General features: G+C 53.2%; 1 long non-coding RNA gene across 2 annotated transcripts; it reads left to right on the top strand.

The window, feature by feature from the left end:
- The first annotated feature begins 11 nt into the window (after window positions 1-11).
- LOC102161460 (uncharacterized) lies at window positions 12-23,155 on the top strand. 2 transcript variants are annotated; one of them, XR_014832309.1, is made up of 8 exons: window positions 27-333; window positions 845-1,238; window positions 3,199-3,391; window positions 15,360-15,531; window positions 18,366-18,510; window positions 20,686-20,803; window positions 21,113-21,172; window positions 21,377-23,155. It is a non-coding gene; the product is annotated as an uncharacterized LOC102161460 (long non-coding RNA). The 2 variants fall into 2 exon arrangements; XR_308768.4 differs by lacking the exons at window positions 15,360-15,531; window positions 18,366-18,510; window positions 20,686-20,803; window positions 21,113-21,172; window positions 21,377-23,155 and having other exon boundaries at window positions 12-333; window positions 3,199-4,692.
- The last annotated feature ends 931 nt before the right edge of the window (window positions 23,156-24,086 follow it).

Genomic DNA, 24,086 nt, shown 5'->3' with positions numbered 1-24,086 from the left:
CCCGCCCGCCCAGAGGAGGCGGCGGCGGAGGGATCTGCCGCTTGATTTATCATCAAAGTTTTGCCCAGGCTGGGATTTTTAAAGCGGTACCCGCAACTTCCCCGGTCAGGGAACGCAGGTGGGGGCGGGATGGGGTGGAGGGAGCCACACCAGGGACCCGGTTCCGGCAAAGCATAATACCACTGACTTCGGAAACAGAAATGCCCTCCAGCGAGCTAAGAGAAAAACCAACTGACCAAGCCGCCAGACCCAGCGCGCTCAGGAGGGTCTCCTCAACTTTGCCAGCAGGGCGCTGCCGGGGTCAGGCGGTCGCCTCTTGAGAACTGGGTGGAGGTGAGGGTGAGATAGGGTGGGAATCTGGGCTGAGGCCCAGGAGACCTGGTTAGAGCCCTGCCGCAGCCTTTGGCTCCCTGTGTGATCGTGTCCGGGAGTCTACCCCTGCCTGAGCTTCAAGGGCTTCATCTGAGAAATGGGAATCAAGGGTCCTGGTGAGGATTAAGGAAATCGTGTATGTAAAGCGCTAAGCATAATGCCGACCTCTTGGGAGGAGCTCAGTATTTATTACTGCTATTCTCCTCTCTGGGACTCAGTTTTCTTTCGTGTCTGTGTAGTGGGGTGAGGCAGGACAGTTGCTGAGTCTCCTTCCAGCTTAGAGATGCTGGGCCCTGCGCAGTGGACTGGGTCGCCCTCTTCTGGACTGCAGGGCTCCCTTCCTCGGACAGATGGGCCTAGTGGGATGTTGGGCGGGAGGTGAGGGGGCAGGAGGTGATGGTGAACGAAGCCACTTTGATTCCCAAGAGCAGGATTCCAAGAGGCTCCACTTCCTTCTCTGGATGTTTTACAGGTCTGTTGGGACAAATCTTAAGTACAGACACAAGGTGGACCTGTGACCTCATTTAAAAGAAAATTAACCACATTAAATCAGAAAAAGGAGCTTCTCTGAGACCCCACAGCGAGTCTGGGGCGAAGTCCCTGACTTCCGGGCAGGGTCCCTCCTGCTCTCGTCCCTTGTGCTGCCCCAGGTGTCGTTCCCGACCCGGCCCTGTCCGCCGAGGTTTCAGCACTACGGAGGAGGACAGTGCCAACTCCGACACCCATCTTCTCAACCTCACCGACCGCATCTCCGCGGGCTCCTAGAGGCGAGGATTCAGCACCATGGACAGATCTGACTTCCTCCCCCGCCCTCGCCGCTTGGGAGCCAGCGCCGAAGGCCGCCCACATCTCTCTCCAGACCACAGGTGGGTCCAGCGTTGTGGGCAGCACCCCAACTTTGAGAATGAGGTTAGAGCCCGAGGTTAGAGTCCTCCTACCCCTCGTCTTTACTCTTGTCCTCGCATATCTCTTTCCAACATTATGGCCGGCAGCACACCAGATGCGGCCTGTGGTTTATTTGAAACTACGGACAGCATTCCGAAATGTAGCGCACTTGCAAATACTGTTTGAGCACAACTGTCAGCTCCCAAAGGACCAGCGGCTTCCCACTGCCTTCAACACCACAGACAAATCCCCGTCGTCATCCTAGCTCCTTCTGGCCCATGTTCTCTGGAAGAAGGGTAGGGTTTTTTTGTTTTTGTTTTTGTTTTTGTTTTTTTCCCATAATTAACCCTCTTCTCATTTCCTTCTCACACAGAAGTGGTATTTAGGCTATCCTGGGATGGCCAGGCATCTTGGACTCTACCAAAGCATTTCCTCATTCTTTAATTCACTTGACCCAGTGAAATGGGCTCCATTGTTCCCATTATAAAGATGGAGAAACAGAAACTTCAAATCACAAAGCAACGCCAAGACTGAAACCCAGGATTCTTTCAATCCCAGCCTGAGGCCTTCCCAGGAGAATGTGATGGCAGAAATAGGGCTCAAACCCAGGGCTTTCTCCTCTTAAACCTCAGATTGGAGAGAAGGGTACACAGGCAAGGCAACAAGGAGAGAGAGAGATTAGAAGAGAGAAAACAAGAGACTTTGCTTGGGGGCTGCAGAGGAATAAGGTCAGGGTGCCTTCTGCCTCTGTCACTAGCCCACTGGCTGACCTTCAAGAATCCTTTCTTCTCATAGTCTGGGATGGGATAAAACCCCTTAATCTCTGAGGTTCCTTCAAGGACAGGCCTCCCAGGATTTTATGAATTTGAAAGGTTCATGCTGTAATGGCTTTGCTCAAAACCCTCCAATGACCGTTTCTTAGAGAATCCTAACATCTCTGGCTTGCATTCAAGGTCCCAGCCTCACTTCCTGCAGTACATTCTGCCCCAGGCATCATTCTCCCCAAGTCCCCCCGCCCCCTGCCCCGAACATGCATGCTCCAGCTTCATCATGTCCATCATATCTTTCCCAGTGCTTCCCTCTCCACATGCATGCCTTCCCCTCTGTCTAGCTGAGACTTCCATTGGCCAAGGTCCAGTCTGAGTCCCCCACAGGAAGAAATGCCTGCTGCCTTCTCCCGATCCCTGACCCTGTTGCCTCATTACTATCTACCCAGCACTGTGATCAGAACTTTAGTTATCCCACCTAATCCTCAGAACTACCAAATCCATATAGGATAGAAGCGTGTGGTTATAAGTGTGAACTGTAGTTTTGATTCCTGCCACCTGCTAGCTATGTGACCTTAAATAATTTACTTTGCCTTTCAGTGCCTGAGCCTCCTCATCTGAAAAATAAAGATAATAATACCTTCATCACAAGATTATTGTGAGGATTAAATGACTTGCTTCATGGAAAATTAGAACATTGCCTGGCGCACAGTAAATAGTAGTACCTAGTAAATAGTGATATATAGTAAATACCTAGCCATATATGTGTTGGCTATTATTATTATTATTTACAGATAGGTATACAGATGCTCAGAGAGAGTATCTTCCCCAATGTCTCACACGACAATTGCTGAGCCACAGTCGGGTTGAATCCAGAGCCGACACTCTTGGCACAATACCCATGAACATCTAGTTCGATCCACCCAGTTTAGGAAATTATGACCCAGAGAGGATGAGTGAATTCCTCAGTCACACTGTCAACCATGACAGAACTGGATCCAGGACCTCTGTCTTGCAGCTCAGGGCTCTCCCAATATACCATACTCCCCTATTCGTATTTCCTGCAGCACCTGAACTGAACTTTACAGTTTACAAATCGCATTTACGTCCATGATCTCATAGAATTCATGCAACAACCCTTCCAGCCACTATTATTACCTTCCTTCTTTTTCAGATAAGGACACTGAAGCGCAGAGAGATAAAGCAACCATACAAGGTTGCAAAGGGAGGCAGGGCTGAGGCCGGATGTGAAAGGATGCATCCTCAGCCCACATTCCTCTTCTGTGTAATTCTGCCTCCTTTCTGCTCTGCAAACCAAGTGCCAATGGCAGACACTGTGGAAGCTGAGAGCCTAGTGGTGGCACAAGGTAAACGAAAACTATTCCAGGAAACCGTCTCTAGGAATTCGCTAGGGTGGGTTGACTGTTGTCATTCCTTTCACTCTGGGAGTGCTCCAGGAGGTAGTTCGCTTCCCATCCCTGGAGGCAATTAAACAAGCATCTAGTGGTCACGTGGATGCCAGGAGGCAAATATCACTGCGAGTTCTTTTACCCAAATGAAGCTCAGAAGGCAAACATCACCTTAAGTATTTCAGCCAGGAAAGATGATCTTTTCAAAGTCCCCCTCATCCCCGCCACTGCCCAAGGCAGGGGAGCTGGCACTGCCCCCCACCTCTGACCTAAGCTCCCTGGAGAGTCCCCACCCTCCCCTTGACTCAGGGAGGCCACCCTCCCTTTCCTCCTTGCGAGGTGTCACTTGAGCACCATGGCTTTGTCAGTGGTAACAGCCGTAAGATTTGTCCTTTTAATCCAGAATCAATAACAAATTTCATTTAAAAATAAATTAAACCAGGCATTGGAAATCATTCACCGTGTGGGCCAGGGCCCTATATAGTGCCGTCTAAATGGCTTCCTTCTGCTCATCTATCAATGCCAGTCCGGGGGAAATACCTAAGCTGCCTGATTCATGGAGAAACTACTTGAATGTATCAGCCCCTAACAATGAGCAATTGAGCCCCGAGTTGCACCTTTTAACACACCAATAACATGTGGAGCACGGCTTCATGAGAGCTTATCAGAGCCCCCACGGTCACTGGCTTGGAGGGGCCCATTTATAAGGGGGAACAATGGCTTCAGTATGTAGCCGCCTAATTTCCAGAATGCATTACTGAGCTCAGAGGAGCCATGGAATTCTATTAAACTCTTATCTGCCATGGGAGGCTATGAAACCGGCAGGGAAAGCCAGACTTGGCAGACACATGCCCAGAAACACCAGGGCTGACCCGAGGAGGTGGGTGAACAAACCCAGAGGGAAAGGGGGAGCAGGAGGGGCCCCGGATGGGTGAAAATATGTGCGTTAATAGAGCTCCGGTTTCCAGCGACTACGTTTACATCAGCGAATAAAACTTGGCAATAAACCATCGGAGCTGCGTCTCAGACAGCGTTTCCTTTTACAGCCCGGTATATTTCACTCATTATAACACGAGGCAAGGAGCTCGAGGTGTCCTCATTTCTCCCCCTTTAATTAAATTTCCTAAATTACTGCCCAAGATTTGGATAAAGCAAAAGACTTACAGCTCTACTAATCGCCACCGCGGCTCCCACCCCATCATGGTGGTGGCCCTGACTGTACCATTTTCCAATATTATTAAAGTGAAATACTGTAGGCATTGCCTGCCTGGGCTCTGGTTTATAAAAGGAGATGCAGCCTCAGGAGAGAAATTGGCCCAGGCTCAGAAAAGAGGCCTGGGTTCAGGGCCTGGTTCTACCGTCACCTTGCTGTGTGATCTTGGGCAAGTTACTCACCTTCTCTGAGCCTCACAAGTTCCCTTTTCCCCCATATGTCCATCTGGAGGCTTTTAGAGTTGATTTGGGACTGGGGTACCCCTTGAATGTACACTGGGTTGACTTCAGGAGCTTTAAAAAAATAATGCTCTGACCACACCCTAGAGATTCTGACTCAACTGGTTTCATTGAGGCTAGGCCTCATTATCAGGCTTTTAGAAAATTCCCCAGGTGGAGTTCCTATTGTGGCTCAGTGGGTTAAGAACCTGACATAGTGTCGGTAAGGATGTGGGTCTTCACTTCTCTGTCTTCACTCAGTGTTGCTGCAAGCCGTGACGTAGGTGGCAGCTGCAGCTTGGATCTGGCATTGCTGTGGCTGGGCTGCCTTATGCCGCAGGTGTGGCCCTAAAAAGACCAAAAAAACCTTAGAATTTAAAATATCTCCTTTTGGGGGGTGGGGGGGCTGTGCCCACAGCATGTGGAAATTCCCAGGCCAGGAACTGAACCTGCACCACAGCTATAACTAGAGCCATGGCAGTGAAAATACCAGATCCCTAACCCTCTGAGCCATGAGGGAACTCCAAAATATCTCCATTTTTTTGTTTTTTAACAGAGGTGGGTCCTCAAGAATGGACCACCACTGGGAGTCCCCTGGTGGCTCAGTGGGTTAAGGATTCAGCATTGCCATTGCTGTGGTTCAGGTCACTGCTATGGCACAAGTTCAATCCCTGGCCTAGGAACTTCCTTATGCCTTGGGCGCAGCCAAAAAAAAGGGAAAAGATCAACCACCATTGCTTCATTATATCAATGGGGGAGCTGAAGTCCAGAGAGGGATGAGGAGAAGCCTAGGATCTCACAGGGAGGAAATGGCAGAGGCAGGCCAGGGACCCAGGGCTCCTGACTCCAGCTAGGGCCTTTATTCCATGTGTCACTGCCTGAGGCAGGCAGACAAAATCCATCATCACCTCTGCAGCCAAGCAGCTCCTCCAAAGACATCCCACTCTGGGGTCTTCCCAAAGGAGGGGCTTCTCTGAGAGCCAGAGAACCCTTCTAGGCCTTGGTCCTCAAGTTTGAACCCAAGCCCATTAACTGCACTCTGTCAAGGCCAAGGAAACATGCATGAGATGCGGATCTGTGTTGTCCCAGCAAGGAGCCTAATGATAATCTCCATCAAAGGCAATTAATTGCATCAGAGAGACGGGGTTCCTAGGGCCCTTCACCCTGCAAACCGGGTGCTTATTAAACACGACAGGACAGCAGGGTCTCTGCCAATTTCGAGGCTCTGCTTGTGGGAGTGTTTTTAAAAATCCTTAAATGACTTCAATGGCATGGTGAATGCCAGTCTAAATATTCCATGGCTGTGAGTAATTAGCTAGGCCAATGCTGTCCAATAGAAATCAAATGTGAGCTGCATGTATAAATTTAAATGTTCTAGTAGCCGCAATAAAATAAAAAGAAACAGGTAGGGAGTTCCCACTGGGGCACAGTGGGATCGGCAGCATCTTGGGAGCCTTGGAGTGCAGGTTCAATACCCAGCTCAGTACAGTGGGTTAAGGATCTGGCGTTGCCACAGCAGTGGCTTAGGTCACAACTACAGCTCTGATCTGATCCCTGGCCCAGAACTGCATATGCCACAGAGTGGACAAAAAAAAAAAAAAAAAAAAGGCTAAATTAATTTAATGATCTGTTTCATGTAACACCCAAATAGTGTCACTTCACTATAAAACATTCATGAGATATCTTACCTTCCTCTTGTGGATAAGTCGTTGGAGCCCAGTGTCTATTTCACACTGGTGCGGCACCTCAATTCCGACTGGCCGCATTTCTGATGCTCAATAGTCCTGTGTGATGCGTGACTACCCTAGCAGCCCATGAGGAGCTGGACCTCTCCAAGGGGAGGTCTAGGGCTGATATTTCCATGGATGCCACACAGGGGGAGGGGAGGACATCTATTGAGCGCTTAAGGTATGCCAGGCGCTGCGACTGATCTCATTAAATCCCCACATCAGGTCTGGGAGACAGGCAGTGTTCACCCCATCTTATAGACCCCTGAGGCTCAGAGAGGTGAAGCGACTGGGCTGAAGTCACACAGTGGCTGGGGCCAAGGTCCGCTGCCCCAGGCTTCTGCTGAGGCTCAGCCAGATGGCAGCAAGAGCTGGGCTTGCCCACATGAGCCCGAACCCTCAGCAGTTATTTCCCTCTGAGTTTCCTCCTCTAGGTCACGATGCATTTTTGAGATTTCCTGCTGCTGAGCAGAGGGAGCCCGTGGGAGGGAGTCGCCCAGCCTCCTCCTGGGCTTTGGAGATGAAGCAGGGCCCCAGCACTAGAGTGGCAGCAAAAATGGAACACATTACAATTTCTTTTTTTTTTTCTTTTGTCTTTTTAGGGCCACATCTGTGGCATATGGACGTTCCCAGGGTAAGGGTCAAATCAGAGCTGCAGTTGCCAGCCTACAGCATAGCAATGCAGATCCGAGCTGCATAAGCGACCTACACCGCAGCTCATGGCAACGCCGGACCCTTAACCCACTGAGTGAGGCCGGGGATCAAACCTGTGTCCTTGTGGATACTAGTCGGATTCATTACAGCTGAGCCACGACAGGAACTCCTCACAATTTCAATTAAGTAATTTGTTGTGTAACTTGCTATTTAGTATCTCTCTCTCCTGCTCGACTGTGAGCTCTTATACGTGGGAAATGACGGCGATCATGTCCCCACTGCATCCTCAAGGCCGACAGAGCCTGTCCCAGCCTGCTGCCCCCTCTAGGCTCTGGGTTCACCTCTTCTGGAACCTCCTCCATCACAGAGAGCCTGGTAGCCCCAGAGGTGGGTCCTTCATCTCTGAAGGGCACGGTCTATTGGAAAAGGCAGCCCCAGGTCTGGCTCAAGATCCAGCTCAGCCATTTACTTACAAGTGGCTTTGGATCAGTCACCAAAGCCTTGTGAGTCTCAGTGACCTCACTTGTAAAGTGGAAATGAAAGAGCCAGTCTCAGGGGGCTATTTTAGGACCAGAGGGGAAGGCACATGGAAAGCCTTTGCTCTCTGCCCTGTGTGTCAGTTACCACGGACGCCTCCGTCATTATCGCGAGACTTAGCACATCACGTCACAAGAGGACCCTGTGCCTTTCAGGTATTTGAAGGCAGAAACCCGCCCCCCATGTTTTCCTGTCTGTGCCCCTGGTCACTCCCTCTGCCACCAGAGTGCCTTTGTTTGCTTCCCTTGCTGTTTTCCAAATGTGCCTGCCATGTGCTCTGCATCAGAGTTGGACCCCAGGGACCACGACCAGGACCCTGCTGGGGACTTTTCTTCACAGCACCTATCTTCTCACTCAGACGCTCACCACACTTCACAGGATCCCTCGTGATTGGGCTGCCCCCTCACCTCCCCTGCTCTGGCCACACTGGCCTCAGACACTCTAGAAACCCTCCTGCCTCAGGGCCTTTGCACTTGCTATTTTCCTGGAATGGTTTTCTCAGATCGTCCAGCCTGTAATCAAATATTCCCCCGATTGTCTAAAATCTAAAACTGCAGTCCCCGCCACTCTGGAGCCCCTCACCTTTCTCTGTGTTTCTGAACACTGCCCATTATCTGCCACATCACGTGTATGCTTCTTGACTCTCTGTCATCCTCTCTGCAAGGGGAACCCCATGAGAACTAGGGCGGTGACTGATGTATTCTCCAGCCAGGATGCTGGTGCTCAAGAACTAACTATGGAACAAACACACAAATGTGATTTCTCAAACCTGTTTGCGCCAGTCTTCCCACAGGCCGGGGCGTCCTCAAGGGAGGGGCCAAGCTGGTTTTGCTCATGACTTTGCTCTGCAGGGCCCAGCTCTCAGGGGCAAAGTGGAACTGGGTACACACAACCTGGGCGGGGTTATTCCTTCTGTGTTATCATGACCCACAGCTGTGGTTGGCTGAGAGCCTAGAGTAGGTGCCAGTTCGCATGCCATGTGCTCACCCTGTTTTTTCATTAAATCCTCACCACAGTGAGAAGTAGGTACTGCATGCCCATTTTACTGGTGAGGAAACTGAGGCCCGAGAGGCACGGAAGTCTTCTAGCTGGGAAGTGCAGATCTGGGATCCAGCTTGGCTCTCCCTGACTCCCGATAGGAAGGAACATGCCCTGCGTTGGCCCTGCTGGGCACTGAGCTGAGTGCAGAGTTCACTGTCCTCCTCGAAGCCATAGTGACTTCATGAAGTCACACCACTGGCACCCCTGTTTAGTGATGAGGAACCTGAAACTTAGAGGAATCAGAGGTGTGCTAAAGGTGACACAGCTGGTGGCCACTGGGTTACCTGTCTCTAGGGCCTGAGCTGTCAACCACAAGAAGGTCTCTTCAATTCCAAGGTCATTATTTGGGTCCAAAATCTCAGTTGGTTGCAGGGGACAGGGTCAGCCTGGCCCACTCCTTCCCAGCGGGGACTTGAAGCCCCCATCAGTTGGACCTGGGAGTCAGGCATGCTGGCAGCTAATCACGCCCTCGTCCCCTGAATTTTCAGTCACCTCTGGCAGCCTTCCTCCCAGCACCACAGCTTTTGCTGTCTCTAGGATGGGAGCCTATAACTCGATCTTTGCTATAGAGCCTTCCAAGGTTCCCTAGGGCTGTTGCAAGAGCAGGTGAGATATATCCTGGCATCTGTTTAACAAATAGGCATTGTGCTTATGGCTTTATCATCTCATTTAAACCACCCAGAGAGAGGGTGCTATGATAATCCCCATTATATTTATTTTTTTCTTTTTCTATGGCCATACTTGCGTCATATGGAAGTTCCCAGGCTAGAGGTTGAAACGGAACTGCAACCGCTGGTCCTATGCCACAGCCACAGCAATACCTGATCCAAGCTGCATCCAAGACTTGCACCGCAGCTTGCAGCAATGCCGGATCCTTAAGCCACGGAACGAGACCAGGGATCAAACCTGCACCCTCATGGAAACTAGTTGGGTTCTTAGCCCACTGAGCCACAACAGGGACTCTGATCCCCATTTTATAATGAAGAAACTTGGCCAGAGACAGACATTGGCTGATTCTTGCTGAATTCTACCCACATTCACTACGCTTTACTTCCGTCTCTCGATCTACCCCTCTCCCCTGAGCCTCACCTGCTCCAACATCTTCGAAGCTGCAGTTCCCGTGGGACACCCACGCTCATATCCACGGGCAGGGCCATTTGTAGCAGAATAGACACTGGCCTCATTTGAAGTCAGACAGAGGCAGCTTTGAAGTCGGTCTCACCCCATCCCAGCTGTGTGATCCTGAGAAAGCTCCCCAACCTTTCTGAGCCTATTTCCTCCTGTCTAAAGTGGAGATGGGAGTTCCCGTCGTGGCTCAGTGGTTAATAAATCCAACTAGGAACCATAAGGTTTCGGGTTCGATCCCTGGCCTTGCTCAGTGGGTTAAGGATCCGGTGTTGCTGTGAGCTGTGGTGTAGGTCGCAGACGCGGCTCGGATCCTGAGTTGCTGTGGCTGTGGTATAGGCCGGCAGCTGTAGCTCAGATTGGACCCCTAGCCTGGGAACCTCCATATGCTGTGGGTGCGGCCCTGGAAAAAGATTAAAAAAAATAAAGTGGAGATGATGATCCCTGTTTGACTGTGTGTCATGAAAATTAAGTGAGATGTGCATGAAACACCCTTCTTCAGCCCTTGGCACAGAGAGGCTCAGTAACTGCTAGTTCTCGATTTGCTTGTCCTGGCTCTCTCTCGGATGACCATGGCTGTCAGGGACTCTGGACATCATCTCATTGCCCTGTCCCATGGTACACTGGGGAAACTGAGCCCCAGGGGAAGGCAGGGACTCCCAGGGCCCTGCCCCCTCCATCACAACTTTCACCCTGCATCTCACTGGCCATTCACGGCCAGAGGAAGCAGAAGCCCCAGCATTGACCAGGCTGGAAGGCCTGTGTCCTCAAGGAGGCCACCTCTAGCCACAGGTCAGGGGTGTATTGTTGGGCTTCAAGGCCCCTTCAAGGGGCCTCTGGCCAAGACAAGAATTACTACATCCTATCATCACCCCACCTGTCTCGTTGTAATGCCCCCTCCTCGACCTTGAGCGACCAGGCCTACTCCTTCCTGGCCCCTACTAGGAAAGGTATGTGTCCCACTCCTCACCCCACCTCTATAGGGCCTTATACCCCCCCAACCAACCAGCAAGTGTATCATAAGACCCCTCTTTCCCCAACCAATCAGCAGGTCAGCAGGTGTATCGTGAGACTTCCCTCCCTGGGTTATAAAAACCGACATGACCAGGCGCTCAGCATCAGCTCTCTGCGATCATCAGGAAGTTGTCCTGCTATGCCAGCAGCACCTCTGTTCTCAATAAACTCTTCTTTTCATCCTGATATGAGTCCGGAAATTCTTCTTCCAGCCTGTGTTCACAGACTACAACATGTGTCTTAGGGGCCTTGGTTCCACCTTGGCCTTGCCATTGCCTGCATCCAAGAGTTAGTCTCTGTTCCTGCTTCTCCAGTTCCTGGAAAGTTGGTTTCTAAGGATCCCCAGTCCTTCCTCCCATGATCCCATCCCCTCAACCCGGTGAGGTGTGTGAGGCCCCACCGCCCCCAAGCAGGGGTTCCATCTCACTCCCCAACCCAACCCCAGCGAGGCTAGGAAGGCTCTGCCCACCTCTCAAGAGGCAGCCGGCTCTGGGTTTAGATCCCAACTCTGCCTCTTTTGGGCTGTGTGACCTCGGGCCCTTTCCCTCTCTGAACCTCTGTTTCCTCATCTGTAGAATGGGTACACAAACAGAGCTTATCACAAAGGGCTGTTAGTGAACCAAACACCCATCACTTACTACAGCATCTGGTGGATCACAACTCAGTAACAGCAGCAGTGAGGCCCGCTCTCCCACGTCGCCAGTCTGATTCAGTGGACATTCCCCAGGTGGGCTCCAGCTCAGGTCCTGAGATGCCTGAGGAGTGAGGAAGGGTGACAGACCTCAAGGTCCTCAGGAGGCTTCCAGCTCTACTGACACAAGGAGGGTGAGGCCAGTGACCAGGCCATGTGGCCACTAGCCAGCTGGCACTGAAAGCCTAGACTGGGGTAGGGAATGGTTTGCTCTGCTCCATCCAACCCTGGTCTCCCCTAGCCCTGTCCTGGACTCTTCTGTCTCTTTCTATTTTTTATTTATTTTGTTTTTTCCTTTGAGGGCCGCACCTGAGGCGCATGAAGTTCCCAGGCAAAGTGTTGAATCAGAGCTGCCGCTGCCAGCCTTCGCTACAGCCACAGCAATGCAGGATCTTTTAACCCACCGAGGGAGGCCAGGGATCAAACCCACGTCCTCATGGATACTTGTCAGGTTCTTAACCTGCTGAGCCACCATGGGAACTCCTCTTCTGGCCCTTTTTGGAGGGACACTGACTGAAAACAGAAAAGGGTTTCAGGACGAGGCAGGCCTGCTGACCACGTGTTTTCACCCGAGTGGGTTCATTAGCTTCGGGGGACGCTCAAGTCTGGCTCTGGCTCTGGTCATCTCTGACACAGGCGTCCCCTGTCCAGAGCCCACCTCCTCTGGAAAAGTTCCTCAAACCCAGGACAAGCCCCACCCCCGTCCCAAGCCCCATCTTCCCCTCAAGTCTGGGCTCCATCCCCAAGCCCTGCCCCCAAACCCCCACTTCTCTCTGTGCTCACTCACCCCACCCACAGCTGCAGGAGCCCCAGACTCTCCCAGGCCCACCACCTCCGCCCTTCACCAAGCCAGAGGGTTTTTTTTTTTTTTCCCCACAAAAGCCAGAGGTTTTTGCTTTTACAAATGCAAATCCGGTCAATCTCCCCTACTTAAAACTCTCAACACTTCCCACCTCCCTACCACGTACACTAAATCCTAACTGCGTCCTTCTGTGACCCCACCTCCCACCAGCTCTCCCTCACTTCCACTCGCCCACAGGCCCCTTGGCAGTTTCTGTCCAACCTGGCAGTTTCTAGAATGCACGCTGCTCCCTCCCACCAGAGTTCTCCACTGCTGGAACCGATCTCACACCTTCTCCAGAGCTGGGCTCTAGTGCCACTTCCTGCGGGGACCCGCTGTCCCCCTCAGCCTCTCCTAGCCCCTCACCCCGCTCCTCTGCAGCCAGCCCTGCCACCCCTAACTGGGCTTGAGCACCCCAAGGGCTCAGTCTGGTTCTCCTCCCTCACATTCTCTGAGCCTAGAGTGAACCGTGCAGATTGAATGAATGACAAGGCAGCAATGGATAAAGGAATGAAGAGTTGACTCTTTGGCTTGGGGAGCAGAAGGGGTGGGCATGGGGGGAGGGACTGATGGCAGTATTTAGGGGAACCCAGGTCCTGCATTGATACCCCTTCACTATATCACTCTGGGGGTTTGGTCCCTGGCTGGGCCTCAGTTTCCCCAGAAGAATGAGAAAATTGGGTGAGGTGACTTTTTTCTTTTTAGGGCCACACCCATGGCACAGGGAGGTTCTCAGGCTGGGGTTTGAATTGGAGCAGCTTACACCACAGCCACAGCAATGCCAGATCCGAGCCACTTCTGTGACCTGAGCTGCAGCTTGCAGCAACACTGGTTCCTTAACCCACTGAGTGAGGCCAGGTATCAGTCCCGCATACTCAGGGACACTATGCCGGTTTCTTAACCTACTGAGCCACAATGGGAACTCCTCCTTTACGTATGTATATATGTATGTGTTTATTTTTTATTATAGTTAATTTACAATGTTCTGGCAGTTTCTGCTGTACAGCAAAGTGCCCCAGTCATACATACATACATATACATACATTCTTTTTCTAACATTATCCTCCATCCTGCTCCATCACAAGTGATTAGACATAGTTCCCTGTGCTTTACCCGAATCTCATTGGGGAACTCCTACTTTAAAGTTAGTTCTCATTCTGGGAGTTTGTTCTGTGAAGGAAGCAGGCAAGTGGCTGAGCTGTGGCCTGGAGGTGCAGCTGGAGGGAGTTAGATAATCTCCACACAAGGACAAATGTTCCCACAGTCAGAGCTGTCCTGCTGCTGGACGGCCTGCCTTGGGAGGAAGTGAGCTCACCATTGCCAGAGGTATGTAAGCAGGGGGTGCTGTAGAGAGGACCCCTGCACGGCCTGGAAAGTTGAACAATGACCAGACACACAGCTGGGACCTAGGAAAGATACAGACTCTAGAGGTCAATTTGTCTCAGCTCCATCCATATGAGCTGTGTGAGCTCGGGCAAGTTGGTTTAACTCTGAATCTCCCAGAGAACCTTGCGTAGAACACAGAGATATAGCCTAGACCTTGCAAGGCTCTGAGAAGCTGCGCAGAGCCTGGAGCCCTGTAAGTGTTTGGGAAGCGTCAGCATCTTCCCCAGCCCAGCCCATGCTTGGAAGATGCAAGTTCAGGCCACACTTGGGACAAGTGAGCTGCTTCCGGGTCCAGCGAGGGCCTGACCCCCACTGACAGGGTCCACGGAGTGCTTACCTGGGCCCTTGTGCCACAGAGGAGCCTTGGCCTTGACCCTGGAGCCTAGGAGAAAGGGCAGCCTTGGGTGGGCGCCTCACCATGCCAGGTGCCCCCTCTGGATCCATGGGCCTGTGAATTGTCCCCCGGCCCCCCTCCTCCCTGGCCTCCGAGCAGGGAGCCCCAGCCTTTCCACGCCTCCCAATCACAGCAAACTGCCTCATCAATCATGTTCTCTCTAATTAACTTCTAATTTACCTCTTTAGTCAAATCTGTTTACAATCAGAGACAAGAAAACACGCAGCAGCTCAAGGTGCGGGTGTGGGATCAGCTCCAGGGACCGTGGAGGATCAATCGGCCCTTGACCATGGTGGGAGCCTGGTGAGGGCCGAGGGCTCTAAAGGGCAGGGGTGGGGGTACCACGTACCCTGGTCGCCAGCAGCCTGGCATCCACCACCCACCCCGCATCCCCCAGAGGCTTTGCCTGCTGGCTCCCTTAAGCTGCAAATCCCCAGCGCCCCCCACCTTTGTGCTCCCCTCTCTCTGGTTCTTCCCCCTCACTAGAGGGGGAGCGCCCCCCACCCCCATCCCCCAGAAGGCATCACTTCCCTTGCTGGCTGTGTGGCCTCAGAAAATGACTGGACAACTCTGAGCTTCTGTTTCCAAAGTGAGCTTCTGTTTCCACAGCGGCAGCCTGGCCAGCTGTGCCTGGACACCGAGCCCAGGGTGGGAGGAACACAGGCTTTGTTTGTTTGATTTTTGTTTATGCATTTTAAATGTTTTAAATTAAAAAAATTTGTTTTCTTTTTAGGGCTGCACCTGCTGCATATGGAGCTACCCAGGCTAGGGGGTCAAATTGGAGCTACAGCTGCCAGCCTACACCACAGCCATGCAGGATCCAAGCCGCATCTGTGACCTACACCACAGCTCATGGCAACGCCAGATCCTTAACCCACAGTTAAGGCCAGGGATTGAAGCCCCATCCTCATGGATAATAGTCAAGTTCTTAGTCCACTGACCCACAATGGGAACTCGAGTTATTTTTAATTTTTAAACTAATCTCCAATTTACAGAAAAGTTGCAAGCATGGTGTGGAATACACCATTACCTTCAAATATTGTGTGCATTTTCTAAAACAAAGATATATTCTTACATAACCGCAGGGCAGCCACAAGGATGGGGAAATTCCAGTGGAAACATCGCTACTGTCTAATCGCAGCCTGGGCCTGAGTCTTAATCCCACCGCATCACTTACTGGCTGTGTGACTCCGGCCGAGGCCAAGCCGCAGGGCCCATCCTAGGCCCTGTTTCTACATCTGCACAGGTGGGGGTGGGGTAAGAGGCCTCTCCATCCTGCTGTGGCTGTGGGTGGCTGTGGGTGATGGGTGGGAAGTGATGTGGTGCCCGGGGGTGGGGATAGCGCCCCATTTCTGTGCTCGAGAAGGGGAGGCCAAGGTCAGTAAGGGAAGGAGTAGCTTGTTCCAGGTCACGACGAGGTGTGATGACCGAAGTCCGGGCCCTGGAAGAGGCAGAACCCTCGGGAGGGGAACCCGAGACTCGGAAAAAGGCCAGTGAGTTTTTTCTTAGGCCCCTTGACCTACATTAAGGTGGAAAGTGAAAGCCGGGGAGGCAGCTGGGGGGTAATGATTATTAATGGTGCACCGATAACACCTGCAGGATCTGATGAGCAAGTCACCTTGGAGGCAGCCTCTCGAGGGGGCGGTGGGAGAGGGGAGGTGGAGGGAAGGCCGACGCTGGGGCCTGTGGGCCATCAAGGATGCAGGGGGCGAGGGGACACCTGCTTGGCCCCAGGCCAGGGCTCCTGGCCTGTCTTCTCTCAGGAGACCCCCTCCAGCTGGCAGCCCCATTCTCGGTTCTCCCACTCATTTGTTTTTGTTTTTTTTTTTTTGTCTTTTTTGTTGTTGTTGTTGTTGTTGCTATTTCTTGGGCCGCTCCCGCGGCATATGGAGGTTCCCAGGCTAGGGGTCCAATCGGAGCTGTAGCCACCGGCCTACGCCAGAGCCACAGCAACGCAGGATCCGAGCCGCGTCTGCAACCTACACCACAGCTCACAGCAACACCGGATCCTTAACCCACTGAGCAAGGCCAGGGATCGAACCCGCAACCTCATGGTTCCTAGTCGGATTCGTTAACCACTGCGCCACGACAGGAACTCCTCTCCCACTCATTTACATCCACCCCCTGCTTCATTCTGTTCGTACTCGCTGCTCCTTCAGCCCAAAGCTTTCCTCTGGTTCCGCCCTTGGCCACCTCTGCTCCCCTTTCAGATCTCGGCTTGAATATCGCCTCCTCGGAGAGGCCCCCCAGAACTGTCTCATCTCAAGTAGAACTCCCCCACCCCAGATACACACACTCTAGCTTGCTCTTTTTTTTTTCCTCCTTCATTTTCGGCTGTCCCACGGCATGGGGCGCTCCTGGGCCAGGGATCAGATCCAAGCTGTAGTCGCCACCTAAGCCACAGCTTTGGCAAAGCTGGACCCCCAACCCAATGGGTCGGGCCGGGGATTGAACCCTTGCCCCAGCGCTCCCAAGATGCTGCCGATCCTGTTATGCCACAGTAGGAACTCCTCTAACTCACTCTTTACTCTTACTACCTTATCTTCTCCATCTCACCTATTTCTTTTCCTTTTCTTTTTTTGGTTGCTCTGGTGGCACGTGGAAGTGGCCAGGCCGGGGATCAAACACAAGCCATTGCAGTGACAACACTGGATCCTTAACCCACTGAGCCACACGGGATCTCTGATCGCACCTCTTTCTATCTGAAATAACCTCACTCCACCCTCTTCCTTGGGTTGTTTAGCTTCCCGCCTGTCTCCCCCACTCACGGGTTCCTCTGGATCAGAGATGTTTCTTTGGTCCCTTTCCGTCTCCCCAGAGCCCAGCAGGGACACAGGTGAGGCTGCTAAGGATGGCAGAATGAACTTGGAATTCACCCACCCCTTAGGGTCTGCCCTGGTGCCTGTCAATGCAGGGGACCCGGATATGGAATTAGACGAGGGCTCTGCCCTCACGTGTTCACAATCCTGCTCCATCTCTAACTGCAGGATCTCAGGAAAGCCCGCCCTCTGCATCTAACCCTGCTGATGGCACAACATCTCCCGGAGGGCCCTCTTGGGGGGGTGGCTGGAGGAGGGGCGGTACCCCTGGGGTGGCATCTAGACAGAGCCCTGGGTCCTGTCTGGGCCAGAACTCTGGGGCCAGGCCTGTGTGGGCTCCAGCCCAGCCCCGATGGCCCCAGCCGGAGACCTGAAAGGACACCAGTTTTCCGTGGGGTTCTGGAGGAGGCTCTGAGAGGCGTTGCTGCTCCAGCCCAGAGCGCACAAGCTCCAGGTGGTCTCTAGCTCTCTGGGGGCGGTGTGTGAACCCCAGCTGGGGAGCCCCTTCCTGGGGAGCAGGGGGATTATTCAAGAAGGCCGAGGGGGAGATGACGCCCTGGTGATGGGGAGGGCGCCTCCGCTGGCTTGCTGCCCCGTTTGCTCAGATTTCTATTTCCCCACCGCGCTCCTCCTTCCAGCCTGTGTAATTAGGTGTCCAGGGGTGTCTCTGATTCTGTTCCGATAGAATTTGCCTTGTTTAATCAGTAACACGATGGCTGCCTCTGACAGCTATTTTTCCCGGAAAAAAAAAAAAAAAAAAAGGAAGAAGGCTGATGGGGATGGGCTGAGTTGGGCAGCAGCGGGAATGTTTTTTGTTTTGTTTTTTTTTTTGGCTTAAATTCACCTTCACCACAGATTTGCAGGCAGCCCTGGCTTCCCCTCCCTGGTCCTCAGTTTGTCTGCCTCCTGTAGAAGGAGGGGAGTGTGACTCTGTGACCCCTCAGTTGGGACTTTGTGGCCCAAGAAATGGAGATGGTGCCACGGGGGCAGGGGAGAGGGGGGCTAGGCTCCTGAAGCATCACTCACCCGGATGCCGGAGGAAAAGAGGCATTGAAATCCAAGGTGGCATTTTTATCACTGTGTTCTTAATTGTAATTGCCGTTTAATTAGATTAATGATAATTAATAACACTAATAATGTACTGTCCTTTGTCTGGGACAATGACATTGCAGACCCACCGTCCTGAAGTGGAGCTGGGCTGTGCTGAGCCCCTTGCTCCTCTCCCCACGCCCCCCCCCGCCCCTCCTTCTGTCTTTGTCTCCCTCTTCACAGGTGCTCCGCACACTGGGCTGTGACTGCCTCCTGTTATGATGGGCTCCCCGTTAGACAAGCCATTTTATCCCAGCCCCCCATCCCCGGCAAAACATAGCCGGACTGGCCCAGAGATGGGACTGCTGCGTGTTGGACGGAGGGAAGGGTAAGTGGGCAGGTGGGTGGCTGGATGGTTGGAGATGGGTAGATGCACAAATGAATGGCTTTAGTCTCAGGCCAGGGACCCAGCTCTGCTGTGGCGTCCCCCCCCCCCCCAAGTCGAGCCTCAAGCCCCGCCCACTCTAATTCCGTAATAGCTCTCAGGCCGTCTCCTCCTCTCCACCCTCAAGGTCACCGCCCTGCCTGAAGCCACCGGCACGTCTGCCTGGACTACAGAACCAGTCCAGCCTCTCCCCTGCGCCTCCAGCCTCCTGACCTGTGCACAAAACAGGAGAGGCTTTCAGAATCCTGCAGTGCATGACCTGCCTCTCTCTGGTTCCAAACCCTCCCAGGGCCCTTCCAGGCCATCCAAGAAGAGTAAAAACACTTGGCCTTGGCATTGGCGCAGTCCTAATCTGGCTCCTGCCTGCCTCCCAGCCCGGCCACCCTGGAGCAGTTGCACTTCCTCCAATGCTTTTCACCCTCTGGGCCTTTGCCCTGCTCATCCCTCTGCCACCTCTCCTCTCCTGCCCCTTCCTCTTCTCCACCCAACTCCCCACCTTTCACAGTTGAGTTCAAATGCCACCTCCTCCACGATGCCCTGCATGATGCCTCAAGGAGAATGAGCTACTCTGCCCACTTACGGGTGTTTTTGTGTATCTTAGATGGTACCCTCCTCCCACTCCCCCCTCACCTTCCAAGTAGGCTCCTTGTTTCCCATAAGAATGTTGGGGTGTATTTTACTGACCATTCTCTGAGGGCAAGTCTCAGCTCTCACCTGGAATAGCCTGTGACTGTCCAGCCTTTTCTGAGCTTGGGTTTTCCCATCTATAACATGGGGACAGGAGTTCCCTGGTGGCACAGTGGGATAATGATTGGGCGATATCACTGCTGTGGCTTGGGTTGCTGCTGTGGCGCAGGTTTGATCCCTAGCCTGGGAACTTCCTCATGCCACAGGTACGGCCAATAAAAAACCAAAAAAAAAAAACAACAAAAAACAACCAAACAAAAAACCCAAGAACAGGGACAGCAGCTGGCCCTTCACAGGGCTGTGGTGACAACTAATTGGATTTGGGTCTGTCAGGCCCCCAGCTCAGAGCTGACTCTTTCTGGCCTCCCCGCCACTGCCCGCTCAAGTCTGCTCCTGGAGGCCCCTCCTGTCTTCTTACCTGGGGAAATTCCACTCCCTTTTATTCCTGGGCCTCCGCTCTCTCCTCCAGGAAGTGGCAGGGACCTTCCCAGACACAACTCCGATCAGATCTTCCCACGGCTGCCCGCCCTGACTCAAACGGCCTTTGTGTCTGCTGCTTGATTGTTCTGATGGTTGTGAGCCCGGGCTGGGTGGCGCCACTCCAGACAGTGGGCCAGAGGGACGCAGAGGACCAGGAGGGCCCAGATCCTGCCCCACACGTGGTGCTTCCTCCAGGCAGGGGGCCAGAACCCCAGTCTCTGCCCTTACCCCGTCATTCCTCCTCTCATCCTCCCACCCATCCCCTCCCTGCTTCCATGACTCAGTCAACCAAAATCCCCTCCTCTGCTTAAAACGCTCCAATGTGGAGTTCCCACTGTGGCGCAGCGGACACAAATTTGACTAGTAACCATGAGGTTGGGCGTTTGATCCCTGGCCTCGCTCAGTGGGTTAACGAGCCAGCATTGCCGTGAGTTATGGTGTAGGTCGCAGACTCAGCTCGGATCTGACTTTGCTGTGATTGTGGCACAGGCTGGCTGCTGCAGCTCCAATTCAACCCCTAGGCTAGGAACCTCCATATGCCATAGACGTGGCCCTACAAAGGAAAAAAGAAAAAGAAAAAAAAAACTAAAAAACCCCCAAAATTCTCTAATAGCTTCCCATTTCATGTGGGAAACCATTCAAACCCCTTACTGTGGCTGACCAGGCCCTGTATGGTCTGGTCCCTGTCTCGCTCTGCAGGCTCATCTCCTCCCACTCTCCTCCTCATTCATATGGTGCATCTGGCTGTTCCTCAATAGGTAAACCACAAGCCTGCCCCAGGGCCTTTGCACTTGCTATTTCCTCTGTCTAGAATCTTATTCCCAACTTCCCCTGGCAGCTGCTCTGCTCAATCCTCTCCCAACTCCAACATTACCTCCTCAGAAGGCTGAGCATCCAGACCACAATAGAAGCCCTTCCTTCTAGGCACTCTTCTATTTTTTATTTTTACAGCTCCTCGCACCATCTCAAGCTGCCTTGCTGGTTTATGCCTTGCTTGCTTACTTCTTGGAAGGCAGCAGGGCAAAAGCCTGCCTTGTTGGTTCTCTCTCTCCATGGGCTCTGGCATATAGTAAGTGCTCAGAAAATATCTGCCGAGGAAATATTATGGGAGCGCTTCCGGGGTGGCAGGCCCCACACTGGGCAGAGCAGAGCAGAAATGGATGAATCACAGCTCTGGAGAGGAGGGGGCTCTGGGGAGGCTCCCTGGGGGACTGGGGAAGGCAGGAAGGGGATGGAAGAGGAGCTGGGGGCCTCAGGACTGGAGGAAGAGTGTGTGGGGTTCTCGGCACCATTGCTGGTCACACTTTAGCTGATGGGGCTCAGGTTGTATCTGCCTCGCCCTCTCTCTCATCTTGTCTTTTTTGTCTCTGTGTCTCAGGGTCTGGGAGCCTACTGAGCTTGAGCTCCTGCTTCCCAGGGAGCGAGCTGGTCTCCGGGAGTGAGTAGAATCAGCAGGGCTTTGGGGAAGTGGGAGGGGGGCAGGTCACAGAGAAAGAAGGGTGGGGGCCGGAGCATCAGTGCCGGCCTGTAAGCAGTGGCTGGACACGTGCTCAGGCCCACCCACAGCACTTTGGTTCAAGCCCCCAACTCTTTAATGGGAAACTTGTTGTGTAGGCTCAGGGCTCACTGTCTGCTCCTAAAGGACCTTGGCTTGGGTATCCACGATGGATGGATGGACGCCCCCATGGGTTTGCGCCTTCATTCTGGAAAGTATCAACAAAGATGAGTCAGCTCACAGTCCAGTGGGGAAGGTGAACAAGAAGACCCAAGAAGATAAGGGACTCGGGGAGGATGACGTGCTGATCAACACACTATGGTCGCTCAAGCACTTTCTGAGGATCAGCTTGTTGCCAGTGGAGACAGAGTGCTGTTGTCTAGCTCTCCCGCCCCATTTTGTAGATGAGCAAACTGAGGCTCAGGGAGGTGCAGTGACCCACTCAGGGCCACACAGCTCAGGAGCAGCAGGGCTAGATTGGCATCCAGGTAGCCTGTCTCTCGCATCCACACCCTGTGCTTGCTGCCCAGGTGGGTCCATGGGGCCAGGCGGTGAAACTTGTTTGTACATCTTTTGATCTTCCCCAGTTACAGAGACTTCTGCTTGCAGCTGCTAAAAGGAAGAATCTGCCCTCAGGCCTTGTTCCCAAGAGGGCGGGAGTCAGGTGGGAGAGAAGGCAGCTGGCTCAGGACGTGTCCTTCCAGGGCCATGTAATGGGCTTAATTGATAACCATGGACATGGGCAAGGTGCCAGCTGGGTCTGTCTGTTTGGCCAGGCTTCTTGGCCTTACACCCACTGGCTGGGGGAGGGGGCAGTGGGGCCAAGGGAGGGGTCTGAGGATCTCCGGTCTTGGGCGGTGGCAGCCAGGGCCAGCATCAGTGACAGCTGTGTGACCTTGAGCAAATTCCTTGATCTGGCTATACTTCCTTTTCTTATTTGTAAACTGGAGGTGAGCATGGCACCTTGGAAGATGCTACAGGGATGCAGCAAGGTGTGGGGACAGTGGCCTCCAGTTCAGAGACCCCCTGGCATATAGCAGGTGCTCGGCAAAATTTCCAGCCCAGCCCTTTGAAGAGCTCAGGAAAACAATCCCAGCCCTACCCTGCTTGAATAAAGCAGGAAAAGGCTACTGTTTAGGCTGGAGACAAGGACTCCCATCTGGCTGTCACTAACTGATGGGGGGGACCCGGGTCCTAGCTCTCTTTAGGCCTCAGTGTTCTCATCTGCAAAATGGAACAATGACAGTCACTACATCACAGACGTGAAGGGAGCACTCAAGGAGTCAGACATTTGGTTGGTGCTAAGTAATGTAGCCAACACGAGGGTAGTTTTGGAGGGCTGGGTCCGCAGATCCTGTAAGACCTTATGACAGTCACCGACTCTCTTGGGGCCTGTTCTCTCATTTGTGAAATTGACCCCAAGTTCAGCTTTCCCCCAGCTCTGTGGCTCCAGCAGTTCAGCGGTGCTGCTGCTGCTTCCTCTGAAACCCATCTAACCTGCGTTTGATGAGGAGAGAGTAAAGTCCTTGCAGCCAGGGGAAGGGTGAACGTGGGGGATAGGAATTGCGCCCATTTTCCAGCAAAGGACATGGAGGCCCCTGGATTTCAAGCGGCAAGACACGTGTCCTTGCCCACTGCTGCCTCTTGCCCGTTCAGGCCGTAGGGCCGGGGCAGGGAAGGACCAGATGCCCCTGAGCCCCAGGAAGGCCCAGGAAGAAGGGGCGTCTGGACTCTCCCGGGAGTGATGCTGCGTCAGCTCAGTGCGGAGGCAGGGCCTGAGGGTGGGCGGGCAGATTTATTGCAGCCATTCCTCTCCCCCTGCAGCGCCTGCTTCTAATGAAATTTTACGGCAGGTGGAAATGATACGACTCCGCCAGCCCTAAAAGCACTTCTATTTATTCATTAAAGATATTTATATACTGAGCAGCTCTTTGCCAGCCCCACCTGACTCCTGCTGGGCCCAGGAAGTTGCTCCCAGCCCTTAGTGCTGGGGGAAGGCTCTGGGGCAGGGGCCCCTCCCCTGCCTCAACCCATCGCCAACCCCCTTGTCTCCAACCCACTACCTCCTTCTGGTCCAAAGTACCAGTATCTCCTCTCCTAGGGTCTCCTGCTTCCCTCCTGGGCTCCGCAGTGTGTCCTCCACTGAGCCAAAGGGATCTTTCCAGGAGTTTCCGTTGTGGCTCAGCAGGTTCCAAATCCGATGAGTATCCATGAGGATGCGGGTTTGATCCCTGGCCTCCCTCAGTGGTTTAAGGATCTGGGGTTGCCATGAGCTGTGTATGGTATAGGTCTTGGATGCGGCTCGGATCCCGTGTTGCTGTGGTTGTGGCAAAGGCTGGCAGCTGCAGCTCCAATCTGACTCCTGGGAATCTCTATATGCCACAGGTGAGGACCTAAAAAGAAATAAAAGGCGGCGGGGGGGGGGGGGGAATGGTCTCAAAACCAGATCACATCACTTCCATGCTCAAAACCCCTCCGTGGTCCCCACAGACCCTGCAAAACCTGGTCCCTGCCCACTTTGCTGGCCCTTATCCTCCACCAGCCCCAGCCTCACACGTGGGTCCACAGTGGCTGCTTTTGGCTATTTTCTGGAGAATGATGCTGCTCCCTCTCTGCCTCAGGACATTTGCACCTGTGCTTTGGCTTAGATCTCCTCTTCCCTCAGCTCTTGGGGTGCCAGCTCCTTGACATCATGCAGAGCTTAGCTCAAAGGCAGCTCTCCAAAGAGAACTTCCCGTTGCGGCTCAGTGAAAATGAACCCAACTAGTATCCATGAGGATGTGGGTTGGATCCCTGGCCCAGCTCAATGGCTTAAGGATCCAACTTTGCCGTGAGCTATGCTGTAGGTTGCAGACAT

This window comes from Sus scrofa, chromosome 17 (assembly GCF_054392235.1).
Source record: "Sus scrofa isolate SSC_HxYL_T2T_F1_AM1 chromosome 17, Sscrofa_HxYL_maternal_Yorkshire_Landrace_v2.0, whole genome shotgun sequence".
In the NCBI taxonomy this organism is placed as follows: domain Eukaryota; kingdom Metazoa; phylum Chordata; class Mammalia; order Artiodactyla; family Suidae; genus Sus; species Sus scrofa.
Note: the sequence above shows the minus strand (reverse complement) of the source record. Positions and strands in the feature narration are given on the sequence as shown.